Here is an 11,598-nt window from a genome sequence, read left to right on the forward strand (position 1 = left end):
CTTCCGCTTGAAGGTTGCCGAGGTGCATGACGTGCACATGGCGATAAGTGGCGAGAGCGTGTGTGACGAAGTACACCCCTGCAGGGTTATGATCTATTCGAATAGCCGCGTCCGCGGATATGGACTACTTGGAGACATATGTTGTTCATAGATAACTTCAATGGTTACTCATAAAATTGTCAAGATAAGCGTGAGTGTCGTGGACGGCATTTCCGCATGGGGACGGAATGATTCCACGATGGTGTATTGTTGTGGTGTTAGTGGACTCGTGTGTGAGAAAATCAAGTCGTCAAAATTATTTAAAAATGCAAGTTGTCTAGCCACGAGTCAAATGCTGGCTTTCCGCATGAAACCCCAAAATACCTTATTGATACATTGCATGAGTAGATAGTTATCCTAAAGTGTTGCTGAGTACCTCCGTACTCATGTTTTCTTAATAAATGTTGCAGAGGTTGCTAATGACCCTAACGGAGGGTTCTACATAGACATCGACGACGACGAGTAGCTGGTGTCCTAGCTACGATCTGGCCCTAGGTTGGGTCTGTAGTATAGTCAGGCCATGTGCCTTTTAGTTGCACCTGTCTATACTCAGATAGTTTTAAACTCTTCCAATGGCTTGTAACTGAATGACTGCTATTATGGGTCGTGAGACCCTTACTGTGTAATATTATGTGTGTGGCTCTTCCGAGCCTCTTAAATAAAGCTTGTATGTTATGGTTATGTTGTGATGCCATCGATGTATCTATACATATCGGTATGCCATGCGTACATGTGTCATACTTGATATGTATGGGGTTCGATTACCTAGTCGTGAACTTTAGTAGCACTCCTTACAAGGAAATGCCCCTTTGTGATCCAACGAGCCATGGTAGCTCGCTACTGCTCCGGACACATTGGTTGACCGGCATGTGTCCTGCTTAGCTGCTGTGTCTGTCCCCTTTGGGGAAATGTCACGCGATGTAATGGAGTCCTGGTAGCTTGCTATGACTCGTCTACACTCGCTGGTGACCGACACCTGCGTTGTTGGGTCACGTATGCCTGTCCTTGTGCGGTGCTGCCACTTTGGTTTATGACTAGACTTGTCGATCCGGGTTCTTTGACATTGGAATGCTAGCGACACTATTGCATACGTGAGTCAAAAGACGCAAACGGTCCCGGCTAAGGTAAGGCTGCAGCCGTGGAGTTAACCGTGCGTGAGACCGCAAAGGGATGCGATGTGTTATAGGCTGGATTCCTATGGCTTAGGATCGGGGTCCCGACACACTACTTGTTCCTCAACTATTGATGAACTTCACTAAGCATGTAAGATTTTCACGAGGTTCCTCAATTGTGCAAATTTTCGAATTTGTACAACTCTGGAACCCTAGTACAGTGTGCTTAGACGAATTCCTCAGCCACTGGTCAAATTCTTCAACTTTCATAAATTTTCATTTCCTCAAATCTGAGAACGCATATGACCTCTCCAAATTCCTCGCAACTATACTCTGTTCACAGGTACAAACATGTCAGCTGATGAATCTCTAGGTTCTCATCAACTTAACTCATTTGCAGCGTTTCTTGAAGAAAATCTGCAAGTTTCATCAGAATCCTCAAGAGTTAAATTTCCTCAGCAAAAGCCTCAGCTGAAGAAAATGGAAGATGAAAGGAAGCAAAAGGGTGGCAAGAAACTTGAGCAGAACACTGCCATAGATATCCCTGAAGATATATACCTGGAATACTGCACACCTGATGAGCAATAATCTATGCCCAAGAGGAAGATAAGGCTTCAAAAGATAGAACGCTGATGGACTTAGGAGTGGAAAGAGTACAGATTCGTCACTCCCAAATATGCGAAGAAATTCGCTCTAAAGCCTCCTGGCAAATGGCCTCCTCTTGAGGATTATCAGGATGCACACCCCTCAAGCCTCAAGACAATTGATGACTATCCTGAGGAAAAGTCAAAACACTTGTCAAAGCTTCAGAAGCAAGCAGAAGCTGCTGTGAGGAAATTCGATGAAGAATCTGCTGCTACTGCAACTGCCGCCACCTCCTCTGCAGCTGAGACTTCTGGTACGGAAATTCCTCAAATGAAGTTTGTGCCACCAAAACCAAAGGCTTCAAAGCCTCAAGAGAAAATGCCTCAGAAAGCTGCACCGGCATCAGCTCCAAAACCCTCACCACCACCAAAGGCTTCAAAGCCTAAACAGAAGCAGATAGTGAAGCAACTCCCCATTGTCTCCAGCTTCTCAATCCCGTCTGCAACAAGCTACGAGAGGAAGTCTTCACCGACTCCCCTGAAGACTAAGGTGACTGCTGGGAGAGGAACAAGACCAAGCCCAAGCAAAATCATCAAAGTTCCATCTGCATCAGAAGGTAGTGATGAATTTGATGATGATACTCTGCATGCCATCATCAGAAATAAGCAGGAGAGGGTAGCTCAAGCTTCTTGCAGCTCCATTCCTCTGGCCATGGACCCAAAAGTCCTCCTGGATTACATCAACATCTGCTATGAGGACCCCAACACTCCAATCGATGATTTGAAGCTTCCCCCAGGCATCAGCCACATGGTGGCCACATTCATCAACGAGGCCAAGTGGAAAGAGTATAAAGCCAAACAGGCTAAGGTTACAAAGCTCAGAAAGGAGAAATTCCTCAGATAGAATCTCCTCAACCTGACGCCTAATGCACTTGTGTCAACACACGCTGAATTGAAGACTTTGACTGACAAGTACTCTAAGCTCTCTGATCGTCAAAGTCTCAAAAACAATTTCATCAAATTTGCCACTGACGCAGTTGAGAAGTACAACAAGAAGGCTGCCCCTCCAGCACCAACACCTCAGCCTCTGATTGATGAAACTGCTCATGCTGAGGAAATCCCTCAAGAAAGCCGTGTTGATGAACTGGCTATTGAGGAAGTAGCCAAGGAAAATCCAGCTGATGACTCTGCTTCAGCTGGTAAAACTGCTCCAACTGCTTCTAAGCCAGCTGATGACTCTGCTCCAGCTGCTGAAACTGCTTCAGCTGAGAAAACGCCTTCACCAAAAGCTTCAAAGGTGAAGAAAATGACTATGTCTGCATCAGACGTGAAGAAGACTAGAGCTGCTGAAAAGGAAGCCAAGAAGAGAAAAGCTTCCTCAACCGAAGAATCCACTGAGGCCAAGCGCCTCAAATCTCTTGAAGAAAATGCACCTCTGGATCCTGTGCTACTCAACGTTGCTCCATCATATGAGATGACTCCCTTCGGAAGTGAAGACAAGGATCACATGACTGATGAGGAAATGAAGAATGCTGAGTTTGAGGAACACACTGATGAGGAAATTCGCATTGATGATAGTCCTCAGACCTTCATTCCTCCTGAAGAAACTGCACAAGGATCAGCTGCACCAGCTGATGAATCAGGCTCCTCCACCAAGCAAGCTCCTCAAGCTGAGGAAAAAAAGTGAAAATCCTCAGCCTGATGAAACTCAAAATCCTGAGCAAAATCCTCAACCCGAGGCTCAGGCTGACCCAATTCCTCCTCCTGAGCAAAATCCTCAACTTGAGGCTCAGGATGAACCAATTCCTCGCCCAAAGCAAAACCCTCAACAAGATGCTCCTGTTGATGACATTCCTCAACCAGAGCATGCTCCTCAGCCTGAAGCACAAGCAGATGAAATTCCTCAACCCGAGGAACATGCTGAGGGCAATGCACCAGATCCAGAGAATGCTCTTGTCGTCCTCAATCCAGAAACTGCCATGATTGTCTCTCCTCAAGGTAAGCAGCAAAATCTTCAGCCAATGCAGCGTCAGCCGTTCTCCAAGCGGCTAAAGTTTCAAAAGGAATCCTTCCTTCAAGAACGCATGTTCTTCATCGGAGAAAATACCTATGACAAGCCTCGCATCAGGCATCTGATGTTTTGGACAAGGACACAACTCAACTACTACGCCTCTATGTTGTGTGGAAGAAACAAGATTTTCCAGCAGAGGCACATTTCTCACGTTGAGCTTGAAGAAATTCCATGCTTTGCTCCAGTCCTCAACATTCTTCATGAAGCAGGACTGCAACCCATGTGCTCAGATATCTGCGATTGGAATAGTGAAATCATTCTTCAATTCTATGCAACTCTGCACATCTCTGGAGATCCTACAGACATCAACACTTGGGTGCTGGATTGGATGATGCAGAACACACACTTCAAGGATCATGTCAATGAGCTGCTGCGTGAACTTCCTGTGTCAATTCCCTCAGAGCAGGCAGTAAAGCTGTATGATGAACGTGAGCTGGCAAACAAGCTGATGGAAGTCCTCATGAAGCCTTTGGCTAAGGGGCAACCACCAAGAACAACCTTCCTGGAAGTATGAACCCAGGACAGTTTACAGAATCCTCTGCAGCGTTCTTGCGCCAATCAAGGGTCATGATGATGAAGAAGACTTGTAGGCATCATGAAGAATATCCTCTTCAACATCACACATGGCATTCCCATCAACATCCATGATTTCTTCTTGAGGACTCCGACAGAAAATGCAATGGCCCCTTTTGACCTGAAGATTTACGCTCCATGGATCATGAGATTCATCAGACGCAGGTCAGGCATCAACTATCACGCTGATTTCAACAATCATATCGGTTATATGCCTCCTCTAAGGGTCAACAAGAAGACTTTCGAGCCTGTTGAAGGAAAAGGCAAGTCTGTCATTGATGAAGGCAGTCGGCTCCTTGATGGCCAGTTCCGAGAGTCATATACTTATTCCTCATGGGATGACACTGAAACCCATCCTCCCAGTCCTGTTGCTCCAAGGGTGATGAATACCAGAGAGCTTCTTCTCAGTCTTTACCAAAAGGTGGATCGGAATCACAAGTGGGTCAAACGCCAGTTCGGCGCCATTGTGAAAACCCTCAATGAAACACAGAATGCGATGAAGCTTAACCATCATTATCTTCATGAGGTCTTTGATCGCACGTAGGCCACACTGGCTCATGTGAAGACTCCAACAGAACTTGAAGAATTGGAGTTTGTGCAGGACTTCGACTGGTCGTGGCCACCAAAGAAGAAATTCAGGCCAATCCCAGTTCCAGACCTTGAGGACAGTTCATTTTCTTCATTCCGCACTGCTGAATCAGATGAAGATCAACAAGATACTGTCACTAGTCCAAGGAGGAAATCTTCTCCCAAGAATCCTCACGCGACTTCCTCAACTGCCAAGAAGTGAAAGTCTTCACGGGCGTTAGTCCTCAGTTTGTCCCTTTTTTGTCACTTGATGACAAAGGGGGGGAAATTTGAGAGTTAGTCTTCACGCGGGATATTTTGAGGGCTTATAAACTTTATTTAAGTTGCAAACTCTTGGCTCTTCTGAAGTGTTTTATGTAATAAGTTGTAACTAAATCCCGATGGTACTCTGACGCTTTTGAACGTTTTTCTTCGCATGCTTATTCCTCAAAATTTTAATGCACGCATGCTGGAATTCGTTAGATACCATTTGTCATCATGCATCCTCAATTTCTTCAAAATATATGTCGTATGTATGCATGATTTACAAGACTCAGGGGGAGATCTCCATGATATAAATCATCAATGTGCATTTGCTCTGAAAAGCAAAATCCTCAAGATATGCACATCTTCAGGGGGAATCTCTCTGAATCTTGATTTCAAATTCCTCAAATGAGTATTTACACTTCATATATTTATCCCCGTTGAAGACTTAACCTAATTGTCATCAACCACCAAAAAGGGGGAGATTGTAAGTGCATCTAGTGCCCCTTAGTTATTTTGGTGGTTTGAAGACTTATAGGTTAAGTATCTAATGTGTTCATGAGTGTACACATGATCTATAAGTCGCTGAGGAGTTTGAAATATTCGATGAATATCGGCCCCTAAAAATGTATATCTTTGGGTGAAGAAATTGGTCTCAAGCTGAAGAATTGAATCGCGAATAATTTGCGATGAAATTGATCTTCCTCATGAAGATATTGAAATTGAGGAATTCGGTGTGTCCTGAAGAAAATCAATCTGAAGACTTTGAAGCATGACGATTTATCCTTTCTGTTTTATTTTCTTCACACTTGAGTAATAGGAACACCGTACTATTAAAGGGGGTCGAGGTAACACATTGGAATGAATTTCCTCATGATGCTCAACCTAAGCCTAACCCTATCAAAAGCCTCAAGTGAGGAATATGAGAGACATGAGGACTCTCACAGTTGAGGGTCCCAACCGTTACCGATAGTCACGCCACATCATTGGTCTTATCCACACCAACGGTCATATTATTTAAGGGCATTAATGTCAAATCATGTCGGGATGCTCCGAGGCTATAAATAGCCACCCCCACAACTATTAGGTGGTTGGCTGCTCCGTTGAAACTCACACTTGTCATAAGAGCAACCCAAATTCCTCAAATCTTCGAGAGTAATTCATTAGTGAGGAAATACCCCAAACACCAAACCCCAAACCAAAAACCAAGTGATTGAGCATAACTGAAGAAGTTGTTCCTGTTTGGGACTGAAGCCTTTTACCTTTGAGAACTATGCATCCTCCAGACGGTTAGGCATCATGGTCTAGAGCAATCCAACAGTCAATTGTTGATCGCCAGGTGACCGAGTTTGTGAGGGTTTGGAAGTCTGCCCTGAAGACTTACCACGAGTGTTGGGCGAGGATTGTGTGTTCTTAGCCCAAGGAGAATACGGTAGGGACTTTGTGTCCCCGGACTGCGTGTCCTTTGGTTTCAATACCAAGCCGCTCCAAACCAGATGTACAACTGTCACAACAGTTGGAACTGGGTCATCAACCACTGTCTTCACTGTGAAACGGGTTCTATTTCCTCAACTCTTTATATTCCTCAGATTGTGTGTTGATGATTTTCACTGTCACTGTTTGAAGAATTTGCTGAAGACTTTCTCTGAAATTCCTCAACCCAAAATTCTTCACGCGAGTCAATCCTCATCTGTTTTCTGCATGCCTGCATACTGTGCAAATTGTTTCTCATATTCTTCATCCTGAAAAAATGTTGTAGTGATACTTTGCACTCCTGATCCTTTGCTGTTTCTGCTGTAAGTTAGTCATCAGTGAGGAATTTCCTCAAAAGGAATTTCCTCAGTGATGAAATTCTAAAAATCTCCTATTCACACCCACTCTAGTCGATATAACGCACTTTCACCGCGTCTTTATCCTCATCGGTACCTTCCTCCTTCACATGTGTGGGAGAGGGAAGTGATCCATCATGACGTCTCTTAGTCGTTGAAGTGGTGAGGAGCTCAATGTAGTCTTCCGTGGTCACACGACGACTTTGAATAGGAGTGAGCGGTGTTATTCCTCCTCGGAAGGCAATGGCTGACTGTCCTCCGGGTGCTCCTTTGTTCTTAACCTTGCTGGTCTTCATCTTTTCCAGGCGAAGTAGGTCCTTGACTTGGCGTAGCTCTTGGCGAAGCGTCATCGACTCCTAGATCAGAAGGTGATTCAAGGTGTCGGCGGAAAGGCTGAAGTAGGTGTGAAACCTGAGTGGCGTTTCGTCCTCCGAAGATGGGTTGAGTGTACAACTCCCGTAAAATCCGTCTTTAATAAAAGGCAGGTGACGAGTAGCTGGCTCATTAACCATCTCGAGAAGGATGTCGCGGAGACACACGAGCGCCTCTCCTGCGGCTGTCTCCACTGCCAACATTAGATTCTCCATGTGTGGTCCTTCAAAGAACCAACGAGTTGGGGAGTCGTTGGCCTTCACTATCACGTCCATGTGATATTCCTTTGTGTCGGCGTTGACCCACTGCTCGTGGTAGAGGAAAATGGGCGTGTGGAGTACTTGACGCTTCTCAAGGCTATCTCCCAAAAGTAGGGGAAAGCCTGCCTCCAGAAGCATCTCAGGTACAACGGCCATCTACAAGGTTGTAGAAGAGGGTTAGAAATTTTTGGTGGGTGCAGAAAATCTCATGTGTAAGGTCTGAGTGCACTACTCGTCTCGGCTATCGTCCATGCTACCTAAGGCTTCCTACACTCATGATGGCTTTGATACTAGCTCTGTGGGGACCCCGACTTACGAGTCGAGATCACCGAATGAACGTGCTTAGTGATCCGAGAGATCAATGCTAGAGATAAATGCTCACCGAACACACAAATGCTGAATAATAAGAGTCTTACATCCAACGTACCGAAAAAATACAACACATGACCATTTAGGTCAAGTTCACAAAGGTAGGGCCTATAAGTCCGAAACACAGTGATACAACTAGTAGCGGAATCTTGGGGCTAAGCGGGTGCCCATGCCATCAGCATACACCAACATGGATTCTGACTGGGAAGCATCCTAGTTCGCATGTCCATCTCCGATAACGTTCGTAGGTCAAACTTATGTTTTAAAAATAAACAAGAAAAAAAACATTCAGTCATAAAGCATCTCTTAAGGAGGAAAACGTACTTAATGAAATACGCCTCCTCGCGGGGAAAGTGTGCCAGCGCTGCTGCACGATCGAGGGAGAGGTTGTCTCACCGAGAGGTGGGACCCACCTGTCGGGTTTATCCGCCACCTTCCGCGATTGTGGGCAGGAAAAGAGTTGAACTCCAGCAGCGATTCCCGGTGACACAGGTTACCACTCAGGGTGCTCTTCATACGGAGATGCTCGGGAAGGGATGCCGCATCCATTTGGGGTTGTTAAGGGCACGCCGGAGCTCGAGGGTGAGCAGCCCTTCATCCATGGCGGAGGGGGCTCCGGTAAAGAAGGAACTTCCATCATGGGCTCGCTTAGGCCAAAATGGCAACTAAAACGGTCCGGCGAGGTCGTGGTGAAGCTAATGGTGGGAAGAATGGGGAGAGGGTTGCTCTAGTTTGGTCGAAGGTGATTGGTTGGCGATGGCGGGTGCCTCGGCCGGAGGCGAGGAGGACAAACTCCCTGGGTGGTATGGTTACTCTAGGGTGGTACTAGGTGAGTGAGGAGTGATCATATTCCACGAAGAGAGCATCAAGGACCTCTTATATAGGCAGGTGATGTCGGTTCCCGCGGTGCACATGGATAAGCACGGAGGCTCGGCCATGGCAGTGGATGGGGTGAGATGGCGATGCAGGAGGCGGTGGGGGCTAGCGAACGAGATCAACTCTGCTCCACGGGGCTAGATGGCGAGCTGCGGGGGCTTGGGCGGCTCTACCACAACAGGGGCTAATGCTGTTGTTGGGACCCTGATTTACGAATCGAGATTGCCGAATGAACATGCTCAGTGATCCCAGATATCAATGCTCACCGAACACACAGATGCTGAATAATAAGAGTCTTACATCCAACGTACTGAAATAATACAACACATGACCATTCAGGTCAAGTTCACAAAGGTAGGGCCTATAAGGCCACAACACACTGATACAACTAGTAGCAGAATCTTGGGGCTAAGCTGGTGCCCATGCCATCAGCCTACACCAACATGCATTCTGAGTGGGAAGCGTCCTGGTTCGCAGGTTCATCTCCGATGACGTACTCTTCTCCAAACTCTGGTCCTTCCATGTCTGATCAATAAACCAGTTGCAAGCCAGTGAGTACTTTGAATGTACTCGCAAACAACCCATGATATGTATAATGCAGTTGGTAGGATCACAAGTAACATGTGATATTGGTGGATAGAAGCTTAACTGTAAATAAACATGATCATGGATATGCAACATAAGCTAGATGGTATTTTAGAAGAACAGGTTACATATATCAATATATCTGTCAAAGGCTGAACGCTCCGGTTCACCTGATATGCCAAGTCACCAAACTTAGTCATATCAACTCTTTCTCAGATAACACCATTTAACACACACACTCTTGGTTTATGCGAAAACGACTCGACGTAGTTTAAGCAGCACCACCGAACTGTCCTTGACCGTGGACACGACTATTCAAATAGTTTTACACGCTATACCCACGAGTTCCAGGAAACTTCTGTGTCATCCACAACTTGTGCTATATAACATACCCGAGGTAAGTACCCGATCAATGCCTTTCCCCTGACGATACTAGACAAAGAGGTCCATTCGATTGGTACCCATCCCGCATGATGTACGTCTTACGAGCACCGACTCTGGATAGTATCATCCATACGGGGACCAACGGTGTTTCCGGAACACGTAAAAACGACATAGACGCCCTACCTGGCACGACCCCGTCACAAGAGTGACCACATATCATTCCCGCCACTAGTAATGTGGCTCTTTGCTAGCACCGACCAGAGTAATCAACAAAGCACTGTCCCATAAAGGGGTAACGTGGTCGCACATGTAAGGTTGGGACGGTCGACACATCATAAATCTAATCCCATTTCCGAAACCACTCACACCAAAATACACCCGGTGCACTACTTCTCCAGAAGTGGCCACCTAACTCTTCATCACCTTCGGGCATTAGTGGCACCCGACGGGGTTTTCACAAACCTTTGATTTTTACCATCATCATGCTCATTCTTCTACTATGCTTAGCTCTACTTGTCAACGTGATATTAGCGTTACCCTCATAGGTGGTAGGATCATGCTCAAAATGAAAGTGCTCCGGAGGAGCAATCGGTAACATCACTTCAATGATTTACCGAATATTCATGATGATATGCAACGGGAGTACTTTCTTTAGTAGCATGCAATATAACATATGCTCAAACATGGTCAAAGGGCTGCTTGCCTTGATCAGCTAAGTATCCAGGGTCTTCGGGGTCTTCAAGTCCAACTCCTTCGTCAAACGTGGTTTCTATCGTCATAATAAATAAAGAAGCAATAAGTAGCTCACTCAAAAATATATCACAAACTCACTTAAAAATGTTGCTTAATTCTGATAAATCCATATTGTTATTTTAAAAATATTTGTCTCTGGTTTTAGTGAAAGGATTATTTCTAAAATTACTTTAAGAGAAGCAAAACTATTCCTAATAGCCTTTTTAATTATTATAAAACAGAAAGGTTGTCTCAAAAATTTGTACAATGGCTCTATTAAATACTACTCATTTTTGGAAGAATTATGGTGGAAGAATAAAAAAAATATATTGAATAACCATTTTTATAAAAATCCTTTAAAACCAGATTAAACAAAAAAAGAAAAGAGGTTGGGGATCAAGCCTAGCTCGGCCTGAGGCTTGGGCCGGCCCAGCTAGCCAGCCAGCGAGCCAGCCAGACTAGGCGTATGCGAGGCCAGGTCCAACCTGATGCGTGGGCCCGTGTGGTCAACAGCAGAGAGGAGAGAGGGGGAGAGAAGAGCCACCGACAGGTGAGCCCCACCTGTCGGGGTCATGTTCCACCTCAGGACAAAGAGGAGGGGAGGCACGCCGGCGACGCTACCGACATCCTCGAGCCCAACCGAAGGCAGAAATGGAACCATGCCACCGTCGCCTACCCGCTGGTGGTCGAGGGGTCGACGGGGAGGCCCTGGTTAACCAGCGACGAGGTGGCTACGACGGAGCTGTTTCGGGAGGCCGATGAACTAGGTGGTACCGGCGTTGATTAGCTCGGGGGGGTGATGGGGAAGCTCCCTGAGGTTTCTAGGATCATGAAGGAGGTGAAAGGAGTGTCGGAACTGGCCCGTAGCCCGAGATCGACGGAGCTCCGAAGCGGCGGGGCCTCAATCGATCTCAAGCACAGGAGCTCGCCGTGCTCAAATGGAGAGCTAGGGGTGGAATTTAGGCACTGAAGAGGTGGGAT

The sequence above is a fragment of the Hordeum vulgare genome, chromosome 2H, assembly GCF_904849725.1.
Source record: "Hordeum vulgare subsp. vulgare chromosome 2H, MorexV3_pseudomolecules_assembly, whole genome shotgun sequence".
NCBI classification, from domain to species: domain Eukaryota; kingdom Viridiplantae; phylum Streptophyta; class Magnoliopsida; order Poales; family Poaceae; genus Hordeum; species Hordeum vulgare.